Source organism: Lissotriton helveticus, chromosome 7, assembly GCF_964261635.1.
Source record: "Lissotriton helveticus chromosome 7, aLisHel1.1, whole genome shotgun sequence".
Classification (NCBI taxonomy): Eukaryota; Metazoa; Chordata; class Amphibia; order Caudata; family Salamandridae; genus Lissotriton; species Lissotriton helveticus.
In genome coordinates this window covers 1435586711-1435611509 of record NC_136068.1, presented here as the reverse complement: position 1 = coordinate 1435611509, position 24799 = coordinate 1435586711, and the positions used below count along the sequence as shown (strand labels likewise).

At 45.8% G+C, this 24799-nt stretch overlaps 1 protein-coding gene across 2 annotated transcripts in view; it reads right to left on the bottom strand.

Moving 5' to 3' along the window:
• The window catches only part of LOC144767454 (cytosolic phospholipase A2 gamma-like), an 892628-nt gene that overhangs the window by 138281 nt on the left and 729548 nt on the right, over positions 1 to 24799 (bottom strand). The gene's annotated exons all lie outside the window — the stretch shown is intronic.

Genomic DNA, 24799 nt, shown 5'->3' with positions numbered 1-24799 from the left:
TACTGCCCTAGAGCAATCGTACAATAATAGCGTAGACTCACTCCCTGACGATCTCAACGGAGCGGTCCTTACATTTAATAAAGATCTCTTGACCGCCATTGAGAAAGTCGCGCCCTTACAGACCCTTACCTCCCGCAGATCAAAACCGTCAGCTCCCTGGTTTACCCAGGAATTAAGGGAAAACAGAAGCAGATGTAAAAAGCTGGAGCGCCAATGGCGCCGGACCTATGACTCTGTAACCAAGTCCCTTTACAGACAGGCCCTTAAAGAGTTTCACAAACTCAAACGTAACACCATGAGTGCACACTTTGCAGAAACCATTGCTAACGCAAAAAACTCCACTAAAACCCTCTTTAACATCGTTAAAGAGTTTTCTAATCCTACTGCTCTGTCTGTCCCCGTCACTCCCTCACAAGCACTTAGTGAAGATCTATCAGACTTTTTTGCGGAAAAAATTACCAACATTACGCCAACAATCCTTCAGAATCGTACAGAAATCACCTTAGATCCTGATACCACCTGCACTAAAGCATTCACAACTTTTAAACCACTCACCAAGGAGTATGCCCTGAATCTATTTTTAAAATGTAAATCAGGCTCACCGTTAGATCCGGAATGAGATTGCCCCGCTAGTCATTAACCCCCTGCTCGAAATCTGGAACTATTCCCTATACTCAGGTGTTGTCCCTTCTGTTTGGAAACACAAAATGCTAATCCCCATCCAAAAAAAAGCTGGCGTCGACCCATCATGTCTGAGCAACTACCGACCGATCTCACTTCTACCTAAGCCAGCCAAAGTGCTCGAGAAGGTGGTACAAGAACAGCTGTCCAATTATTTGGAGTCAAAGTCCCTGTTCCATGATTCTCAGTCAGGGTTTAGACCGGACTTCAGTACCGAGTCAGCCCTACTTGAAGTGTCGGAGTCGATTCGTGAGTGCACGGATAGGGGAGAGGAGGCCATGCTGGTCCTCCTCGACCTATCTGCAGCATTCGACACCATCTCCCACGACACACTACTCACACGCTTGCAAGAGGTGGGAGTTGGCGGGACCTCTCTCGCCTGGGTCAAATCATTCCTCATGGACAGATTCCAACAAGTGATGCTGGGCTCCTTCTTTTTCACTAAGAAACCATTGACCTGGGGGGTGCCTCAAGTTTTTGCCCTTAGCCCGCTCCTGTTCAATGTTTACCTGAAGCCTCTGGCAAAATTGGTGGAATCATGGGGCGTCAGAGTGATCTTTTACGCTGACGACACTCAGCTGGTGTTCTCCTTCAAAGATCACTCTGAAAGCTCCTTACACAACTTTCGCCACTGCATGGTGAATATTGCCGCTTGGATGTCCTCTAATAATTAAAAACTTAATACAGACAAGACGGAAGTCCTATTTTTTAATCAGAAATCCCCCATCTCTTCCAGCCTCTGGTGGCCGGCCGAATTAGATCCTCCCCCGGTACCAGTTCAAGCTGCCCGCAATCTGGGCTTTCAATTTGATACTGCCCTCTCCTGCAAGACTCAAATTAACAAAGTCACAACGTCTTGTTTTGGAAAGCTCCGTATGATTAAAAAAATCATCCCTTTCCTGCCATTAGACTCACGCAAGACAGTAGTCCACGCCCTCATAACTGCTCATTTGGACTACGCAAATGGTCTGTTTGTTGGAGCCCCGGCGTATCTCATAAATCAACTACAGACAGTACAGAATTCAGCCGCCAGGTTGATCTGTAATATCCCCTACCGTCATTCCATCTCACCCCACCTGATCACACTCCACTGGCTCCCAGTGAGACTACGTATTCATTTTAAATCCCTGACCCTTGCTTTTAGAGCTCTTAATGGTCGAGGCCCCGCCTACCTGAGACACAGACTGAAGATCTCACATTCACCCCGAAATCTCAGATCTAACCATCTCCGCCTTATGTTCTGCCCCCGTTTTCGTCTTGCACGAATGGGAGGAAGGGCCTTTGCAGTAGCCACTTCCAGACTGTGGAATCACCTCCCAGCAGAACTGAGATTCCTGACTTCTGAGCCTTTGTTTCAGAAAAAACTTAAGACCTGGCTCTTCTCCCTGATCTAACCCACTCTCTTTCTCCTGAAACACCTCCAAACTTCACGAGATATTGTCTTCAGCGCCGGGACACCTCCGTTGGAGGTAGCTGCGCGCTCTACAAACTCCTAAATAAAATAAATAAATAAAGTACACAATGATTTTCGAAATGTGATAATGTGCCACCTTTAGTACATACATAACATAGTGCAAGATAATATATAGGTTGCTGCTAATAATAAATAATCACTCTGTGAGGATAAAAGTGCAACAGAGACATGACAAAATAACCGCCACATTAATCAAGGTTTTTGTGTACAGCCTGATCTGTAGTCCATCATTAATGTCTATGACATGATGGTTGCCCAATAACTTTGTTTTTGTTCATGATATTATGTTACTGACCAAATGGGTTAATTGATACTGAGGAATAGGCTGAAACGCGTTTGTCATTGTTTGTTTGTAAGCTAAGAATAAAATTGTTGAACAGCTTTCTAGTGCACGACATCTCCTTTGGAGTTGCGATAACCACACAAGACCATTCTCGGGAGACGTGGCACCCACTACGAGGCAAGCAGTGGCTTTGGCGCAAAAGTGAAACGTACCTAAATATAAATATATATATATATTTATATATATTCTCAGCTCCTCTGCCAGACCAAGGTCGACAAACCAGCACACTCAGTAAGTTAAACCTCAATTCGGTTTATTGCACAAAAAAAGTAATACGCGTTTCAGCACTTGCCTTCGTCAGTTATATATATATATATATATATATATATATCTATATATATATATATATATAGATATATATATATATATATATATATATATAAATATGAGGCAACCTCCGTCTCCTCGCGCACTCGCTCTTCCACGACCACGCCTGCGGACACAGACACGGACCAAACTTTCTTGGATGCTGTTTAATCTTTATTCAGCTGTCGCCATAACGTTTTGCCACAAAGCCTTGATCACATGAAAATATATATTATCTACTGGCGGTCGCCAGTAGGTAGTTATAGTTAGGACCTATTTTCCATAGGAAATCTGCAACATTCTATTCCAAATAACTTTAGCGCCTATTAAAGAATCTTCGCAAAATGTTTAAAACTTATGGCCAGCGGTCTGCCCCTATCCTGAAAGTTTCACGGTGATTTGTCATGCGGGGGCGGAGAAATAAGGGGGGTCCCAAAATGGGTTTACCCCATGCAATTTTCCATAGGAAATTTTAGCCGTGGATACAGCCCGAACTGCTGAACGGAATTACCCTAAATTTGGCAAAGAGGTAGCCCTTGGTTCAGAAAGGTGCCTTTTTGTTAAATGGTGTAAATCCGTTCAGTAGTTGCTGAGAAATTCAAGAGTAAAAACACAGATATATCTATGGCCGCGGAGGATCCGCGCACCCTCCCGACTACGAGCTGTATGGTAATTGGCTGTCAACACTCCAAATCAGGAAGTGTTGGCAGCCATCTTGTGCCTCGGTAGAACCGAGGCACAAGAAAGCAGAGAAATAAATGCGCAAAACACGAAAAGGGGGCAGGGTAGAAACACCCTGACCCCCTAGGCCTGCTTAGGGGGTCCCGAAAAAAAAAATATATATTTTTTTTAAATCGGCAAAGTCTGTGCAGGGTGCTCGGATCCTGCTGTGAAAAAAGAAGCGAAGCGTTGCTATTTAGCCCACAGGTTGGCCAAGTCCTGGGGGCAATATGTAAATTGTAATGGGGGCCCAGAGGGGCCCCCAGCCCCTGGGACCGCCACCCCGGGGGCTTTACCAAATTATGTGCGGGGGGCTCACAGCCCCCAGCCCCGGGGACTGCCACCCCCCGGGGCTTCATAACTAAATGGGTGGGAGGGCTCAAAGGCCCCCTCAAGCCCCGTGGACCGCCACCCCAGGGCTTTCACAATATATTTGGGGGGCTCACAGCCCCCCCCAGCCCCAGGGACCGCCACCCCCGGGACTTCTACAATGAAAGGGTGGGGGGCTCAAAGGCCCCCCCAAGCCCCAGGGACGGCCACCCCAGAGGCTTTTCAAAAACATTTGGGGGAGCTCACGGCCCCACACAGCCCCTGGGATGCCACACCCCGGTGCTTCTATTTTTTTAAATAAAAAAACCTGTGTGTGGGGGGCTTGAACCCCCCACACGCCCCGGGGACTGCCACCTCCCTGGGGCTCTAAATATTAGAAATGGGGGTTCAGTGACGGCCTCCCAAGCCCCAGGGACCACCGCCCCCTGGGGCTTTGAAAATGGTGGGAGGGTGGCCACGCGGCCCCCCTCCTGGAGCCCCTGAGGGCCCTGGGGACTGCCACACCCCAGGGCCGGCTCCTGCAGTGTCCCGGGCTGCCTACCCCCGGGACACTGCTGTTTGCTATGGCAGGATAGGAGCCTTGCGGCTCCCACCCTGTCATAGCAAACTGCTTTGGTTTTTGGAAGAGAGAGAGCAGGAAACCTGCTCTCTCTTCCAAAAACCAAAGACGATTACTTTTCCACACGAGGAGCTGCATTTTAGCAGCTCCCCATGTGGAAAAGCAATGCCGGCTCCTGAAGGACGCGGGGAGCCGGCAGGAACATGGGGGGATTGGGGACCCCCGACGGTCCCCAATGATGAGGGCCAGCCCCGGGGGATGGTGTCCCCGGGGCTAGAAGTACCCCAGGAGTGGGGGCACGCGGCCCCCTCCTTATACATTTTTGTTTTAAAAAGGTCCAGCCCCGGGGGATGGGGTCACCAGGGCCATAAGTGGCCTCAGGAAGGTTACAACACAGCCCCCCTCCAAAAGATTTTTTTTTAATGTGTTGGAGCACCCTTTTGTGTCCTGGTAAGATGGTGCTCCCTATATATCTTAGTCCACATGGGCACTCCAACACATATACCACGTGACCAGTTTTGCAATTTAATGCTTTAGTAATTTCTCTGTTAGGTCCGCCAAAGGGTGTCGAATATCGTGTGGTATTGACCCCATGTTGGCAGGCTTTACAAACCTTGTGTCAATACAATAATTAGGAACAAGATAAAAGGGCGGATGATTACTGACAAGAGAAAAGGAACACTAAATGAACAAAAAAGTGTGCGGTGCAGTTAGGTTTCATATCTTTTTATTAGACAATCATATATCAAAAAAAGGGGAGAAAAGGGAGGGACCAATATATTTTATACATTCATTATTGTATGGTCTCCGTCATATTCTACAACAGCATAAAGTTATACATATTTGTTGCTATGGACAGCTTGTTTGAGATTTACATTTGTAGTGCTGTGTAGAAGATTACATTAAAATACATGGCTAAAGATTAGAGTGTTACTACGCGCGTTTCGGCTATTTAGCCTTCATCAGGAAGCCATGATGAGTATTTCTGAAGTACCCGGAACTTATTGATGTAACGTCCTGCAGTATTGGCACAGAAGAATAAGGTGGATACTGTTCGGTTGCCAGTGGAGGAAGGTAAAGTTCTATCTGTAGGTATGGTGGGTCCTCCGTTTGGAGCGATCACTGGATGTTTGATATTGCAGGATAAAGTGGCAGTAATGGCACTAATAGATCGTACCTTGTGTGGATCACTGGTATATTAGCTGGTAGCCGGTCCTTTCTGCTTACAGGGTTAGCAGGTGGAGCTTGTGTGGATCACTGGTGTATAAGCTGCTAGCCGGTCCTTTCCGCTTATATGAGTTAGCAGGTGGGGCAAGGCTCTCCTGTTGTAGCGCTGTTTAGGCGGGCCGGTGCGTTTCCCACTGGTGGGTATATATTATTTTGCGAGCCAGCCGCTGATAGAGATGCTGAGCGAGCCTTCCAATCGTGGTTTCCTGCAGAGACCCGCGTCCCGGTGTGAAATGAGAAGGGCTTTACAAACCTTTCATTTGTAAAACCCCTTACTTTGCGCCAGCCAAGAGTATAGTTAGTACAACTAACTATATCGGAGGAATTTCAATGGTTTTGCACAAATGAAATGTCCAGCTAACTATAACACCCTTAAAACCTATGGTTTTTTCAGTGAATTTCTAAGGTTTTTTAAATGCTAATTCCTAACTATATCAGGCCTAAAACCTATGGTTTTTTTCAGTGAATTTCAAAAGTTTTTTAAATGCTAATTCCTAACTATATCAGGCCTAAAACCTATGGTTTTTTTCAGTGAATTTCAAAAGTTTTTTAAATGCTAATTCCTAACTATATCAGGCCTGAAACCTATGGTTTATTCAGTGAATTTCAAAGATTTTGTAAATGACAATTTTTAAATGTATAAAAAAAAAAAATTCTGATACTGATTTACTACATTTTTTTAACTATTTATTTTTAGACATTTTATTTTTTAAATTACATTACATATTTTTTAATATAAATTGAAAGAAAAGGTTTTTAAAAATATTGAAATTCTAATATTTGTTTTTTTATTTTATATTTTTTAAATTGATATATATTTTATATAGCAGGCAATGATATCCTATGGAAGGAAATTCAAGTTACTGGTAAGTACGGTTAAAATTACTTTTCAGGATCAGTAGTTGGCTGAAAGATGCAGCACTGATGTTTCTCCTGATAACAGGTCAGTAAATCGCAATTCGTAGTTCGGCTGATTTTAGACAACATTTTTTAAGTTCCAAAACTCCACACACAGAAGAATTTCCAAGTGAAATCAGTCAATGTTAGCCTATGGAAGGAAATTCAAGTTACTGTAAGTATGGTTAGAATTACTTGTCAGGATCAGTAGTGGGCTGAAAGATGCAGCACTGAAGTCTCTCCTGATAACAGGTGAGTAAATCGGAATTCGTAGTTCGGCTGATTTTAGAGGAATATTTGTACGTTTCAAAAATAGACCCTTCGAAACTTTTCTGGTGAAAACCACACAATGGATTCCTATGGAAGGAAATACAAGTTACTGGTAAATACGCTTAGATTTACTTTTCAGGGTCCGTACTGGGCTCAAAGATGCAGCACTGATGTCTCTCATGATAACAGGTGAGTAAATCGGAATTCGTAGTTCGACTGATTTTAGAGGATTTTTTTGCTCAATAGTGAAGGAAGGGGCGGGGCTTGAGGTGACATGTGTGCAAACACGCCCTGTGGCGTGTTTTAAGTTGGGGAATTAATTCCTTTTCAACCCTGAGGTCTCCTGTGGGCCAACTAGCCCACCAGGTAACTCCAGTATGCGCCAGGGAGCTGCGTTGCGGAGAGGTGTTCAGAGGCCACACCCCCTTTTTATAACACTCTGCAACACAGCTCTGTGGCGCTTACTGGAGGTACATGTTGGGCTAGTTGGCCCCTAGGGGACCTCTGGATTGAAGAGGAATTCCTCAACTTAAAACGCGCCACAGGGCATGTTTGCACACATATCACCTCAAGCCCCGCCCCCTACCTTCACCACTGTGCAAACGCACCCCGTAGCGCGTTCTAAGTTGGGGGATTGAGGGCCAGATGTAGGTAAATTTATTTTACCACCTCTTAAATACCGAATCATACCGATTCGGTATTTAAGAAGTGGTAAAATATAAGTACCGAGATGTAGGTAAATACAGATGTGCATTTACCGAATCGGTAAAAATCGGTATTTACCGATTCGGTAAATACCGACCGGTAAACGCCCATTCATTCCTATGGGCTTTGAAGCCCATAGGAATGATTGGGCATTTACCGGTCGGTAATTACCGAATCGGTAAATACCGAATGTCACAAGGGTGCAGGGGGTGTCACTTTGACACCCTCTAGCACCCCCAAAACGGGTTCAGGTGCCATGTGGAAGGCATACCTGCCCTAAGGGCAGGTCTGACTGTCATATGGCACAGGTGTGCATGCACACCTGATTCGGTATTTTACCATCAAATAGGATTTGATGGTAAAATACCGATTTTTTAATGCTTGTGGGACTCAGAAGAGTCCCACCTACATATCAATTTTCCCGATTCGGTAAAAATACCGACTCGGTATTTTACAGAATCGGTAAATTTACCGATCGGTAAATTTACCGATTCTGTAAAATACAGGGCCCTACATCTCAAATTGCATTTACCGGTCGGTAACGGCCGAATTCGGCCGTTACCGACCGGTAAATGCCTACCTACATCTGGCCCTGAGTCCCCTTGCATACTGGGGGCCATCTAGCCCACTATGAACCTCCAGTGTGCGCTAAGGGGGCTGCGTTCAAGAGAGGTGTAAAAAGGGGCGTGGCCTCATTACACCTCTCTGCAACGCAGCCCCCTTGCACGTTTTCAGAGGGGGAACTAAATCCCCTTGCATACTGGGGGTCCCTGGGGGCCAACTAGCCCACCAGGAACTTCCAGTATGCGTCAGGGGGCTGCGTTGCAGAGAGGTGTAAAAAGGGGCGTGGCCTCATTACACCTCTCTGCAATGCAGCCCCCTGGCGCATTTCCAGAGGGGGAACTAAATCCCCTTGAATTCTAGGGTTCCCTGGGGGCCAACTAGCCCACCAGGAACCTCCAGTATGTGCCAGGGGGCTGCTTTGCAGAGAGGTGTATAAAGGGGCGTGGCCTCATTACACCTCTCCTGTCACACAGTGTTTCCTGCTCGCTGTAGGGGTAAGAGGCAATGTCCTGGTTGTGGGTGGTCACCAGGGTATGCCCCGACCACTGCATTGAAGAGAGAAGTGGCCAATGTGAAACACCTCTGCCTGCTCCTGAACACCAGATCAGTGCGCAGACATGCTCAGGAGATCTTTGATCTCCTTGTCATGGAAAAACCATTATGTCTCATGTTGACAGAGACATGGTTAGGGGATCTGTCCAATCCCGATATTGCCGCGGCTATTCCGCCGGAATATAACATTTTTAGGCAAGATAGACTGAAGGGGAGGGGAGGAGGGGTGGCTCTTGTGGTGAACAAGCTTGCCACCTGCTCTATCATCCCTATGGATATCATTACAGGTTCTGAATCTTTGGCCTTCTCCATTTTACTGGACCTCATCAAGCTCTCAAAGGGATGTTGGTCTATAGACCCCCCGGACCGGCTGGATCTTTTTTTGATGAACTGCAGGCAGCTATCTCGGGGCTAGCCTTGAGAGCTGAGCATTGTGTGATGGCGGGAGATTTTAACTTCCATCTGTACGAGAGAGAGGACCCGGATGCTAGTAAACTTCTCGATATTACGGCCCCCCTTGGCTTTGTCCCGTTTCTTGCAGGCCCCACACACGACAGAGGTCACACCCTAGATCAGGTCTTTTCGACGGCCCCCTTAGAAGGTATTGAACTTCTTCCGGTGCTTTGGTCCGATCATAGGTTGGCTAGGTTTTATGTTCCAGGTATGAAGAAACTTTCTAGCATTGCGCCTAGACAGCATGGATTACCCCCTAGGGCACTTCATCGGGTGACTCCTGAGATGTTAGCTCAGGCATCTCTAGACCATTCCTGCCCTCTTTCGGGCGACCTAGAGCGGGATTTAGAGTCTTTGCAGGCGTGGTTGACGGACAGGCTGAATGATCTAGCCCCTGCGCTGGACCCTCGGCCTACATCGAAGCCGGTTTCCACTCCGTGGTTTACGGAAGCACTGTCAGCTTCTCGTCGGCAGTGCAAGGTGGCGGAGAGGGCTTGGCGCTCACAATACGATCCGGCGGCCAGACTTGCATACAGGACTGCGATTAAAGTCTATCATCGCGATATCCTACATGAGAAAAGGGGTTACTTTGCCAGGAGGATAGAGGCAGCCTCCAATTCATGCAAGGAGATCTTTACTATTGTGAGGGAGTTTACGGCCCCTCGGTCTAATCTCTCTCAGGCTGCCCCCTCTGATTCTTGGGTCTGTGATCTGGCCAAGTTTTTTACGGCTAAGATTAAATTGATTCAGGATTCCTTTCCTGAGAAGCTGGTCGAAGCCCGCCCCAGTTTTGGGGAGGGGTCTGTTTCACCGGCTACCCTGGATCCTGTCTTGGCTGTTTTCCCGCCTATTTCTACTTCTGTGTCACTGGCACACCTGGCCAATCTTAAATCTGGGTCTCATTTAGACCCTTGCCCGGCCAAATTCCTGGCGAGGATGGCGGCTGTGGTAAACCCGTTGGCTAACCCACTTTTGAACCTCTCTTTGAGTGAGGGGGTGGTCCCGCAGATCTGGAAGCGGGCGATGGTGATCCCCCTTCTTAAAAAGCCCGGCCTAGATCCCGAGGCGTTGGCCAACTATAGGCCCATCTCTCTCCTTCCGGCGCTGGCCAAAGTCGTGGAGAAGCACGTGCATAGCGTGCTCTCTGCTTTTTTAGAGACCAATGACTTGTTGCACTCCACTCAATCTGGATTTCGCCCCAATCTAAGTACCGAGACAGCGCTTCTGGAGGTGTCAGAAGCCATTAAGGAGGCGCTGGATTCAGGCGGCAAAGTCATGCTTGTTATGCTTGATTTGTCGGCGGCCTTTGACACCGTCCCCCACGTGGGGCTCCTCGCTAGACTTCATGACATCGGTCTGAGGGGGACGGTGTTCAGCTGGTTTACATCTTTTTTTAGCGGGCCGTCGACAAACGGTCTGGGCCTCTCCTAGCTCCACTGAGATGCCGCCGTTGGGAGTCGGAGTCCCGCAGGGTTCTGTGTTGAGCCCGACTCTTTTTAACATCTTTATGACTCCCTTGGCGGCACTGGTTGAGTCCTTTGGGGCCCAGATCGTTTCCTACGCCGATGATACCCAGCTCCTCTTTACGAGCGGGAAAGGAGAGGAGTTTGACGGAGAGAGCATTCGGGAGTGCCTTGGGGCTGTTTTCAGGTGGTTTCATCTGAACAGCCTCAAATGTAATTCAGATAAGTCGGAGGTATTGTTCTTTGGCTGTGCCTCAGACCCTGACTGGCAGACATGGTGGCCGACCAATATGTTCCCCCCAGCTCATGCGTCCCAGCTGGCAAAAAACCTGGGAATTAAGATCGATAATGGTCTGACAATGAGATCTCAGATCCTCGGTCTGACGGGCACATGTTTCGGCATCCTCAAGATGCTCCGGAAGTTTCTCCCTCTGCTCTCGGAAGAGCATAGGAGGCTCACGGTGCAGGCCTTAATTGGCGCCAGATTGGACTACTCCAACGTCCTTTATCTGGGTCTTCCGGAATATCTTGTACAGCGGCTACAGGTGGTGCAGAATTCCGCTGCACGCGCCATCTTTGGCCTTCACAGGCGAGCCAGAGTGTCTGGCCTTCTGCAGTCGCTCCATTGGCTGCCTATCCGAAAGCGGATAGTTTTTAAGTCGTTGACTCTGGCTCACAAGGCGCTCTTCGGTTCAGGAGCAAAATACCTTCAACGCAGGCTTGGCTTCTATCGCCCGGTCCGTGCTTTGCGATCTGAATCTTTGTTTCTTGCGATGGTCCTCCGAATAAAGAAGGCCCGTATCGGGGGGCGTTCCTTTAGGCTTAGGGCACCACAGCTCTGGAACGCTCTGCCACTGGCCCTACGATGCACCTCTAATCTGTTGTCCTTTAGGAGGGCCCTTAAAACTTGACTTTTTACCCTTTAATCTGCTTCCTCCGCTCTCTGTGGTTGCTTTTGTGTTTCTCTGTGTTATGTTTCCTTTTATGAGCCGCCAATAAAAAGCGCCGGGACACTTTAATGGAGTAGCCATGCGCTATAGAAATCAAAATTAACATAACATAACATAACATAACGCAGCCCCCTGGCGCGTTTCCAGAGGGGGAACTAAATCCCCTTGAATACTGGGGGTCCCTGGGGGCCAACTAGCCCACCAGGAACCTCCAGTATGCGCCAGGGGGCTGCGTTGCAGAGAGGTGCAATGAGGCCACGCCCCTTTTCACACCTCTCTGCAACGCAGCCCCCTGGCGCATACTGGAGGTTCCTGGTGGGCTACTTGGCCCCCAGGGGCCCCCAGTATTCAAGGGGAATTACTTACCCCTCTGCAAACGCGCCAGGGGGCGCGTTTTGAGAGTGGTGCAGGGAGGGGGCGTGGCCTCCTCCACGATCCCGTTTTTGGGTATTTTTTTGTTTTTAAGAAGGGGGGCTCTGTAGCCCCCCTTCTTCTTCATTTTTTTAGGGCCCTGGGGACCCCATCCCCCAGGGCCTGACCCCCCAATTTCTTTTTTTTTTTAACAGGAAGGGGGCCGCGTGGTCCCCCTCCTGTGGCTAATCCAGGCCCCGGGGCATGACACATTTTTTTAAAAAAAATTAAGGAGGGGGCTGCATAGTTCCCCTCCTCAGGCCACTTAAGGCCCCGGAAACCCCATCCCCCGGGGCTGGTCAGCCTCCTTTTTTATTTTTTTAAATTTTATTATTTGGGGAAGGGTGCCGCGTGGTCCCCCTCCCGGGCCACTTCTGGCCCCGGGGACCCCATACCCCGGGGCCTGCATACCCCGGGGCCTGGCCCTCTCCGTTGGGGACCGTGGGGGAGTCCCCAAGCCCCCCAGGTCCCTGCTGGCTCCCCGCATCCTGCGGGAGCTGGCATTACTTTTCTGCATGGGGAGCAGCTAACATGCTGCTCCCCATGCAGAAAAGCAATCGGCTTTGGTTTTTTAAAGAGAGAGCAGGTTTCCTGCTCTCTCTTTCAAAAACCAAAGCAGTTTGCGCGGCTCCCGCCCTACCATAGCAAACAGCAGTGTCCCGGGGTGGGCACCCCGGGACACTGCAGGAGCCGGCCCTGGGGGGTAGAGGTCCCCATGCCACCACAAGGCTCCAGGAGGGGGGCCGCGCGGCCCCCCTCCCAACAGTTAAAAGCCCCTGGGGGTGGTGGTCCCCGGGGCTGGGGGGTCCGTCATGGACCCCCCTATTTTGAATATTAGAGCCCCAGGGAGGTGGCGGTCCCTATCCTGAAAGTCTCAGGGTGATTCGTCAAGCGGGGGCCGAACAAAAATTCGGGTCCTAAAACGTGTTTTCCCCATGCAATTTCCCATAGGAACCTCTAATTGCAGCTACAGCCTGAACTGCTGAACGGAATTACACCAAATTTGGCAAAGAGGTAGTCCTTGGTTCACACTCATGCCTTTTGGTTAAATGGTGTAAATCTGTTCAGTAGTTTTTTAGATATTAAAGGAAAAAAATACATATATAGCTGGGCGGAGCCTAACGACACATCTCATCGTGAGATCTGATTGGCTGTCAGCACTTCATCCAAGTAGTGTTGGCAGCCATCTTGGGACTAATATACAGGATAGCACCTCATTAAAAAGCATTGCAGTTAATAGAAGGTTTTAATACTTTAGTTACATTATAAATCATTTGTTGATGGGACCATACTCATTTTAGGAATTGTGGTGTGTTCTAAGGTGATTGTACAACATGAAAAAGCCTTCTGCTGGGATATCATGAATCATGTTTGAGAGAAAACTATTTTCTCATGCTTTTCCCACACAGGTTTGGAAGATGATCTATAAGCTAAACTGAGAGCATATTTTCTGTAAATTCACATTATCTTTCTCAGTCATGTGAGAATGAAGTCTGACATTCTCAGTAAAACATTAACGTCCAACAAGGGCTGAGACTGTCAGTTGATTCCTTTGTGTTCTACTGCAGCTTCCCAGAGTGTTCTAAAGAACAACTAGAGCACTAACAGCCTTACTTGTGACAAAAATATAGCACACCTGAAGCCATCTTGACTGGAATATACTGGTAATATTTAAAACATTTAATTTAAAAAGGAACAAAATGAGGGGGTTCATTTTGCCACAGAAAGTATGATTAGTGCTGTAGAAAGAAAAATCAGGGCACATTTTGAGTGACTTCTCAAATCCTCTTCTATTTCTTTAAAAAGCCTTCAGACATGCAGACTGAAACATGTACTTTCAATACAAGCAGCATACATCCCTGGTGAGCAGTAGCTTTACTACAGTGATGTAATGAGCAACTAGAGTGCTAACATTCAGAATGTATGGCAAATGTGTGACACATCTGAATGCCTCCCTGATGGAACCACAGTAAAAAACTGAAAGTATTTCCTACTGAGGAGACTGCATATATATTTGTGCATATGTGTGTGTGTAGAGAGAGGTAGAGAGGCTAGAGGTGATTAGGTAGAGGTGTAGTGGTAGAGGTGTAGAGGTAGAGAGTTAGAGGTAGATAGTTAGAGGTAGAGAGGTAGAGGTAGAGAGTAGTAGAGAGAGAAAGGTAGAGAGAGGTGGAGAGGTAGAGAGTGAGTAATAGAGAGTGGGGTAGAGAGTGAATAGTAGAGAGTAGTAGAGAGTAGCAGAGAGTGAGTAGTAGAGTAGTAGAGTGAGTAGTAGAGAGTGAGTAGTAGAGAGTAGTACAAAGTAGTAGAGAGCGAGTAGTAGAGTGAGTAGAAGAGAGTGAGTAGTAGAGAGTAGTAGATAGTAGTAGAGAGTGAGTAGTAGAGAGTAGTAGAGTGAGTAAATGGGAGTAGTAGAGAGTGAGTAGTAAAGTGAGTAGAAGAGAGTGAATAGTAGAGAGTAGTAGAGAGTGAGTAGTAGCGAGAAGTAGAGTGAGTAGTAGAGAGTAGTAGATAGTGAGTAGTAGAGAGTAGTAGAGAGTGAGTAGTAGAGAGTGAGTAGTAGAGAGTGAGTAGTAGAGAGTGAGTAGTGGAGAGAGAGTAGTAGAGAGTGAGTAGTAGAGTGAGTAGTAGAGTGAGTAGTAGAGAGTAGTAGAGCAAGAGTAGTAGAGAGTGAGTAGTAGAGAGTAGTAGAGAGTGAGTAGTAGAGCGTGAGTAGTGGAGTGAGTAGTAGAGTGAGTAGAAGAGTGAGTAGTAGAGTGAGTAGTAGAGCATGAGCAGTATAGAGCAGTAAAGAGTAGTAGATAGTGACTAGTTGAGAGTAATAGAGAGTGAGTAGTAGAGAGTGAGTAGTAGAGAGTGAGTAGAGAGTAAGTAGTAGAGAGTAGTAGAGAGTGAGTAGTAGAGGGTGAGTAGTAGAAAGAGTAGAGAGTGAATAGTATAGTGAGTAGTAGAGTGAGTAGTAGAGAGTAGTAGAGTGTGTAGCAGAGAGTGAGTAGTAGAGAGTAGTAGAGAGTGAGTAGTGGAGAGAGAAGTAGAGAGTGAGTAGTTGAGAGAGTAGTAGAGAGTAGTAGAGAGCAAGTAGTAGAGAGTAGTAGAGTGAGTAGTAGAGAGTGAGTAGTAGAGATTGAGTAGTAGAGTGAGTAGTAGAGAGTAAGTATTAGAGCGTGATTATTAGAGAGTAGTAGAGAGTGAGTAGTAGAGAGTAGTACAGAGTGATTAGTAGAGTAGTAGAGAGTGAGTGGTAGAGAGTGGTAGAGAGTAGTAGAGAGTAGTAGTAGAGAGAGAGTAGTAGAGAGAGAAAAGTATAGAGTGAGTAGTAGAGAGTGAATAGTAGAGAGTGAGTAGTAGAGAGATAGTAGTAGAGAGTAGTAGTAGATAGTGAGTAGTAGAGAGAAGTAGAGAGTGAGTAGAAGAAAGTGAGTAGTAGAGAGTAGTAGAGTATTCGAGAGTGAGTAGTAGAGAGTAGAAGAGAGTGAGTAGGAGAGAGTAGTAGAGAGTGAGTAGTTGAGTAGTAGAGAGAAGTCAGTTATTGTCAGTCAGTGTCACTCAGTGTTAGTGTCAGTCATTGTCAGTCAGTGTCAGTCTGTCAGTGTCAGTCAGTGTCAGTCAGTCAGTGTCAGTCAGTCAGTCAGTCAGTCAATCAGTGTCAGTCAGTGTCAGTCAATCAGTGTCGTTCAGTGTCAGTCAGTTAGCGTCAGTCAATCAGTGTCAGTCAGTGTCAGTCAGTCAGTCAGTGTCAGTCAGTCAGTCAGTGTCAGTCAATCAGTATCAGTCAGTGTCAGTCAATCAGGGTCAGTCAGTGTCAGTCAATCAGTGTCAGTCTGTGTCAATCAGTGAGTGTCAGTCCGTCAGTGTCAGCTAGAGCAGCTCTGCTGACCTGGTTCTCTGGCTCTAAAGCAGCTCTGCTGACCTTGTTCTCTGGCTCTGAAGCAGCTCTGCTGATCTGGTTCTCTGGCTCTAAAGCAGCTCTGCTGACCTGGTTCTCTGGCTCTAAAGCAGCTCTGCTGACCTGGTTCTCTCCCTGTAAAGCAGCTCCGCTGACCTGGTTTGTATGGCTCTACAGCAGATCTGCTGACGTGGTTCTCTGGCTCTAGATCAGCTCTGCTGACCTAGTTCTTAGGCTATAGAGCAGCTCTGCTGGTCTGGTTCTCTGGCTCTACAACAGCTCCGCTGACCTGGTTCTTCGGCCCTAAAGCAGCTCTGCTGACCTGGTTCTCTGGCTCTAGAGCAGCTCTGTTGACCTAGTTCTTAGGCTATAGAGCAGTTCTGCTGATCTGGTTCTCTAGCTCTAAAGCAGTTCCGCTGACATGGTTCTCTGGTTCTAGAGCAGCTCTGCTGACCTAGTTCTCTCCCTCTAGAGCAGTTCTGCTGACCTGATTCCCTGGCTCTACAGCAGCTCTACTGACCTGGTTCTCTGGCTCTAGAGAAGCTCTGCTGACCCAGTTCGTAGGCTCTAGAGCAGCTGTGCTGACCTGGTTCTCTGGCTCTACAACTGCTCTGCTGACCTGGTTCTCTGCCTCTAGAGCAGCTCTGCTGACCTGGTTCTCTCCCTCTAAAGCAGCTCTGCTGACCTGGTTTCTCTCGCTCTACAGCAGCTATTCTGACCTGGTTCTCGGCCTCTAGAGCAGTTCTGCTGACCTTGGTCTCTGGCTCTAGAGCACTCTGCTGACCTGGGTCTCTGGTTCTAGATCAGCTCTGCTGACCTGGTTCTCTGGCTCTAAATCAGCTCTGCTGACCTGGTTCTCTGCCTCTAGAGCAGCTCTGCTGACCTGGTTCTTAGGCTCTAGAGCGGCTCTGCTGGCCTGTTTCTCAGGCTCTTAAGCAGCTCTGCTGACCTGGTTCTCTGGATCTAGAGCAGCTCTGCTGCCCTGGTTCTCTCCCTCTGAAACAGCTCTGCTGATCTGGTTCTCTGGCTCTACAAAAGCTGTGCTGACCTGGTTCTCTGGCTCTAAAGCAGCTCTGCTTACCCGATTATATGGCTCTAAAGCAGTTCTGCTGGCATGGTTCTCTGGCTCTAGAGCAGCTCTGCTGACCTGGTTCTCTCTCTCTTGAGCAGCTCTGCTGGTCTGGTTCTCTCCCTCTAAAGCAGCTCTACTGACCTGGTTTCTCTGTCTCTACAGCAGCTCTGCTGACCTAGTTCTCTGGCTCTAGAGCAGCTCTGCTGACCTGCTTCCTAGGCTCTAGAACAGCTCTGCTGACCTGGTTCTCTGGCTCTAAAGCAGCTCTGCTGACCAGATGACATTTCTCCAATGTAATTTTTTTAAAACACCCAAAAAATTCCAAAAGCAGCTGTGGAAGAAGTAGAGATGTCTCTCATCAACTGCTCCAAACAGAATAATTGAAATGGTTGGGGTCCTTCAATAGTTACAGTGGGAAATGTTATGAACCAATCAAATCTATTTTTTTAGGTCACATGGGATCCGCGCAGTGTGCGCTCATGAAGCGCGCAGTGTGCGCTCATGAAGCGCGCACCCGACACGACTTCGCAAAAATATATTTAAAAATAATATAAGTTTATTACAAGTAGAAATATATTATTTTTATGAATACCTTAGATAAACATTTACCCTAATATGTACATTAAAGACACGTACATATCATTTTAGAACATAAAAGATTTCACGTGAGTCACGCACCCTGTGTGCCCCAGCACGTATAAGACGTCACGTGGGGCCCGCCACAGCGTAAGCTTTGCGTACCGTAATATGCATGTGTCGTGAATGCACGGGAGCAGGAGGTGCGTACCGGTCGCATACCGGTCGCGCACACCACGTAAGATTGTACGTATATGACGAATCTGAAAAAAAAAGCACTCGTCACTCACCATACGCGGATCCTTCACGACTTTTCCAAAATGGCAGCTAAAATATTTGGACCCACTGCGGTAGATACGCTTTGGGTGCGCAACTCCCCCAAAAATTTTTGAAAAAAAAAATTCAAAAGAAAATGATATCAAAATATTGAAATACAAAAAAAAATAATAATAAAAAATATTTCCGTTTTAAATTATTATTTTTTGTTGTAATTTTCAGAAAAATGTATAATGTTGTTTAATAAATAAAATATTTATAAATAAACAGTTAAAAAACTGCGGAAATTCAGAACAAAAACATAGGTATAACTACTATTGCACTTAAAAATTAGCATTTAAAAAACCTATATATATATATAAAAAAACCATAGGTTATAGACCATATATAGTTAGGAATTAGCATTTAGAAAACCTTATTTTACTCACACAAAACCATTGAAATTCCATATATAGTTAGTTGCACTAACTATATATCGCGCACCCGCAATCCACTGCTGATGATGTCACATATTACATCATTCATGACATGGTCAGTGACATCACTGATGACATCACTGATGACATCTCAAATGACATCACTGATGACATCATCTAGTGTCTGTGTGTTTTTGTAAAGTTTAAATACGTTTTACATATTGAAGAATGACTGGATGTATGGAAGACTGAGTGTGTGTGTGGCTGGCTGGGAGGTGTGTGACTCTGTGCATATCAATGTGTACTTGTATCAGTGATTGTATAAGAGAGTAAGTATGTGTTAGTATATGTGTGAAAAGTATGGTGTTCTGTGTTTAACTATAGATGAGGAAATCGAAGTGTGATTGATTCTTCACAGGACTGACTAGGTGTATGAGTGCATATGATAGTGTTCTAATAATAAGTGACTGTATGTATGAGTAATTGTATGGGTGAATGAGTGAATGTGTGTGTAGACGTACGAATCAGTGAGTGTGTATGTAGTAACTGGTATTGGTGTGTCATGATGTCATCAGTGATGTCATTTGAGATGTCATCAGTGATGTCATTTCAGATGTCATTAGTGATGTCATCAGTGATGTCACTGAAGTATGGTGTTCTGTGTTTAACTGTATAGATGAAGAAATGGAAGTGTGATTGATTCTTTACAGGACTGGCTTGGTGTGTGAGTAACTCCATGGATGAGTGGCAGTGTGTGACTGTCTGCATAGGTGTATGAGTGCATATGATAGTGTTGTAATAATAAGTGACTGTATGTATGAGTGATTGTATGGGTGAATGAGTGAATGTGTGTGTAGACGTAGGAATCAGTGAGTGCTTATGTAGTAACTGGTATTGGTGTGTCATGATGTCATCAGTGATGTCATTTGAGATGTCATCAGTGATGTCATCAGTGATGTCATTTGAGATGTCATCAGTGATGTCATCAGTGATGTCACTGACCATGTCATGAATGATGTAATATGTGACATCATCAGCAGTGGATTGCGGGTGCGCGATATATAGTTAGTGCAACTAACTATATATGGAATTTCAATGGTTTTGTGTGAGTAAAATAAGGTTTTCTAAATGCTAATTCCTAACTATATATGGTCTATAACCTATGGTTTTTTCAGTGAATTTTCAAGGTTTTGTAAATGCTAATTCCTAACTATATATGGTCTATAACCTATGGTTTTTTCTGTGAATTTCATTGGTTTTTTAACAGCTAATATCTGTAGCTGTAAAATGTATTCTTCTTTAAATCCAAAAATATATTTTATATGTTTATGAATAATTTTTTTTTTTAATATTTTTTTTTCTTCGTTCCCGCTTCGCGAATCGGGAAGCTTCCCGTTAGCTGACCTTGATGCCGCGAAATAGACCGCGAGCCGGTAAACGTTTCTTTACCGCAAGTGCCGCGTTAGAAAACAACATCGTGACGCCTCCCGTCCGCATGACGTTTCACGTTGTCGCGTGATACGTCATATGACGTACAACGTTAGCGAACTGGTACGCGAAGCGAGTCGCAAAGCGCAGGTTTCTGGAAGCAAACCGGGAGGCCCTGCAAAGCGCTTACCGTAAACACAGCAAGTCATGTGACTTGGTAATAACACTTTTCATTGGTTCATTTCACTTTTGGTGTCCTAATGATGTAAGACTAGGTCATATAATCTAAAATGAACACTTTTGATTGGTTGAGAACTCTTGTTTTTCCCAAATGATGAAAATCCCTCCTTCTTTCCTCACTCTGACTTTCATCATTGTGAGAGAAAGACCCAACAAACACCGACCAAATATGGCTTGCGTGTTGCAAGGCACGCCAGTTCCTGCTATCATCCCCACGTTCAAGTTGTTGGAAAATGGTAGTTATTTGATGCTCAATAATGAAGATTGTTCTGAGTTAATTAAAAGTATTCCTTTTATCGTAACAGTAAGTGAACGGGTTATTTGCTGCAGAAATGTTCTATTTCCTCCCACACATGAACATAGGGAGTTTTCAATCTGGCCACAAATACCAACCTTGGGACAGATTTCAACGGCATGGCAAGAATAAGAGCTCTTTTGTCTCAGAGAGAGGTGGCCTTGAGTTCGGCCCGTGAAACTTTCGTGCTTCACATAGCGAACACCCGTACAGAGGTGCACACACTTTTCAATTCAGATTTGCCTTTCAAATTCAGCAAGATGGTTCCGACTATCTTTAACGCATCCTCCGCAAAGTCCCTGGCGCACTTTTTTAAAGTTGTTACCAGTGGTCTCGTGACTTCATTTGAGAAAATCTTTGGACTCATCCCTGCTTCCTTTCATTCTATTTTCTCCACTCTGGTTCGTGGATTGGCATTTTTACTTGCATTACCAGCGGACGCTCTTGTGCTTTTTTACATTTTTAAATATGGATGTCCCTCCTATGCAACCTCCCACCCTGCAGCTGCTGACACTGTTCCGCAATCGCATGCTAGAATATTATGGCACAATGCCGTTGGCGATATTAAGCACGGCATATGGATTATCTTTTCGATTCTCCTACTTCACCTGTGTCCAGCCTGTATTTCACTGCCTGACCTGTGATTTCGATTGGGCCATTGATTTGTGTCTCTGCGGACCGGTTTCTCCTGACGTCGACTTTAATCAGCTGATGACTCCTATCATTACTCACGAGTTGGTTTGTCCTGGCGAAAGGATTATGGCTGTGGCATTGATGCATGGACTACTTGGTCCCTGGAATTTACTGGCGGCAGCACAGTCTTTCTTGGAACAGAGCTTTCTTGAAAACCCACCGAGCTGTCTTCTGATGGTGATAGAGGATCCGGTGCTGGGAGAGCATGTATGTTCTTTTCCGCTTTTAAATTGGATGGCTGAACTGTTTTCGGATGAAGACGGTGACTTCCTATTGGAGGCTGTTGCAGCTTATTTTGCATACACAGTTATGTCATAGACCTTTTTCATGTTTGATATGCTGAGTACTAGCATTTCATTGACAATTCATTGACTTATTTGTCAAGTTTTTATTATTTACCTTGCCTATTGGCTTAAGACTCGATAAAGTACTTGGCTGTTTTATTTTTCTTTAGCATTAAATTTTCCTAGTTTTTAATGCTTTACCTTGCGGACCGTCCACATATAAACTTGCAATCTGCTCTCATGAGATGGCACTTCTATTATCTTATTCAGTTCGTTTCCGGATCATGGGGAGGTGTCATCTAGGTCCTGGATATCTTTACACCGTGTTAAGTTAGCATGGGCTCATTACCGGTTTAAACGCCATTTTTCCTTTTTTGCAACTTCTGCACACGACACTTAGTTGTTGCTTTAGCTTTCCACCTAGTAGTTCATCGTGGTTTACATGAGAATAATATGTTATTGCTCTACTATCTGCTTTGCTTGTTAAACTATATCTGTACAGCGAGTGCTAAAGTTTCAAGAACAACACGATACAGAATTGTTATGAGGTCTGATCTCCACGACTTCATACTCATAACATAAGTGCAACTTCTGCCAATTCTGGGCATGAGGCGGGTTTTATATTGCTTTGCCGAACACACATACACAACAGTTGATGCGGCTCACATGAAGAGAGAGCTGGTGTATGCTGATGTGATTCCTTCAAATCTAAGACACTAAAGTATGGGCACGCCCTAAACCAACACAAAGAGACCTTCTTAGCAAATAATATAATATGTGTATTAGGGAGGGTGAGATATAAGCAGCCGCGGGCCGTGGAGGGAGTTACGGTGAGGCAGGGAGGCGGGGAGGGGGAGAAGCAGGGTGGAGCCCTCTCTACCTTGCCCCTCCCCCTCCCCGCCTCCCTGCCCCACCGTAACTCCCTCCACGGCCCGCGGCTGCTTATAAGTGTTGCTAACTCTTATTCATTTACAGCATGTTAACATACTATCACCATTCGCTTTTTATGTACTAGTAACTATGCTGGTAATTTTGCTACTGATAATATGTGTACTTGTATTATCTAAGATACTACGCCTGTGAAGACGGCATTAGTAAATAAACATTTCAAATACACATGTGTTCTTCTTAACTCCATGTTCTGGTTTCTAAGAAATATATAACGACCGACTGTTCATGAGTTCCACGTATCCTGAGGTACTATAAGTTCATATTCTGGATTGTCTAAACATTGAGAGTTTGTTATATCCAATGTGACACTGTACCTAGCTTGCTAAGGAGTTTTTGATTACTAACGTGAGTTTTGGGACACCCTAATTCGCCGAGGTTCCAATCCTCTGTCCACAGTTCTGTGTGAGAACAGAAACCCTGCGACAGGGGCACCCCCGACCCTTGCTGGAGCTTCATCACACTTGCGATACAACTCCAGCAATGCGCCACCTTTACGGCACAGATACATCACGCATCTGTGCTGTTTTTGCCCCATGATGCGCCGCATTGTAAATGCAGCACACCATAGGTGACGGAACAGCGGCACAGAATGACTAACACATCCCTGGTGATGCGCCAGTCATCATAAATGTATCCCTATGCTTCTTATCTTGTTAGAGATGAACCGCCATATGTATCATCAAAGTTTTTTGCATTTCCTAAATAGCGAACTTTAAGGAATAAATAGCGATTCTTTACCATTCCTAGTTTGCAATGAGCTATTTGCTAATTACAAATTACCCATTCATTTCCTTCATTTCCATAGGGCGGTTGGACTCACTTTTAGCTCGAACGGCTGAATGGATTTCCACGAAACTTGGCAAAATTGTAGGGACTGGTAGCCCGATGTGCCTTTGCTATGTCTCAAGATATATGCTCCAGTGGTTTTTACGAAAATTAACTTTGAAAAATATATATTGGGCTACATTGGCCTATATATATGTTGGAGCCCAAATGTAGCCCAATGTAGCCCAATGTAGCCCAAAGATGGCCGCCAGACACACAAAAAAACAAATGTAGCCCAAATATCAGCCAGATGTAGCCCAACTATAGCCCAGTGACAGAATGACCAATCAGCTTCGCAAACCTCCGTTACGCGAAGCGGAGCGCTGTTACAGATATATATCTTTTTTTGAACGTTAATTTCTTAAAATCCACTGGAGCACATATATTGAGACCTAGCAAAGGCACATCGGGCTACCAGTCCCTAATATTTTGCCAAGTTTCGTGCAAATCCATTCAGCCGTTCGATTATTATTATTATTATTTTTTTTTGCCCCGCGGGGCCCTTTTAAAACCTCCACATCAAACCTAGGGGGTCAGCGAGGATCTACTATGCCCCCTTATAGTTATTTCCCCCTTTGTTTTGACCTCCTCTTGTCTCTCGATCCTACCGAGAGACAAGATGGCGGCCGCTACGGACTGTTTGGAATGTTGACAGACGCCGGAGAACCAATCAGCTTCGCTTCACAAAGCTCCGTTGCGCGACAAGTACGCGTCCTGGGCCGCTGCCCAGTCCGCTGTTACAGATATATATCTTTTTTTAAACGTTAATTTCTCAAAATCCACTGGAGCACATATATTGAGACCTACAAAAGGCACATCGGGCTACCAGTCCTTACAATTTTGCCAAGTTTCGTGCAAATCCATTCAGCCGTTCGGGCTAAAAGTGAGGCCAACCGCCCTATGGAAATTAACATGGCAAAAACGCGTTTTGGGACCCCCCTTTTTTCTCGGCCCCCCCTTGACGAACCCCCCCAACATTTTCAGGGGGTGCTCAGAAACAAAATGTGCCATTTTCCTGAAAATTTCAGCCAATTCCGTCCACAAACGCCAAAGTTATTAGACATAGAATTTTCAAAAATCCCATAGAGAAAAAATCCTAACTATATATACCTACTGGCGACCGCCAGTAGGTAATATGTGTGTGTGGGAGGCTCATAATTTGTTGACGCCTCGTATGTGGGGAAACAAACCATGGATTATAGGCTCTATGGATGCTTTTGCGGCTCAATGAAGTGCAGATTTGAAAGTTTAATTCCTTCCTATTTGGAGTCAATGTAGGCTGCAGCACTGCATGTCCCAGCTAGCACTGGGGTTTCATTTGAGCAGCCCATTGGAGGGCAGGAATTTAAAATTCATGATGCAGTACCACGAGACTTTGGACAAATGCTTATGATTAAGGACATGTTTTTTTCACAACGCGTCAGACTGATGTTATTATTAAAGTGTCTGCAGTGCCTAGAGGATGATTATTGGTTCCTGAGTGCACCCTTAAGTGCTGAGCAAACCGTTGATGATGTTATACACACCGGCTCCGGGCATGAAGGGTTGCACCACCCAGAGGATCTGATGGGGCCACGAGGCGCAGCATTTGCTGACGCCTCGTATGTGGGGAAACAAACCATGGGTTATGTGCTCTACGGATGCTTTTGCGGCACATTGAAGTGCCGATTTGAAAGTTTAATTCCTTCCCATTTGGGGTCAATGTGCTGCAATAGCGCAAGACTTTGGACAAATGCTTATAATTAAGGAAATGTTTTTTTTACGAAACGCGTCAGGCTGAAGTTAATATTAAAGTGTGTATTGGTTCCTGTCTGCGCCCTTATTTTCTGTGCAAACCGTTGATGATGTTATACATGCCAGCTCCGGATGTGAAGGTCTGCATCACCCAGCGGATCTGATGGGGACACAAGGTGCAGAATTTGCTGTTGCCTCGTATGTGGGAAAACAAACCA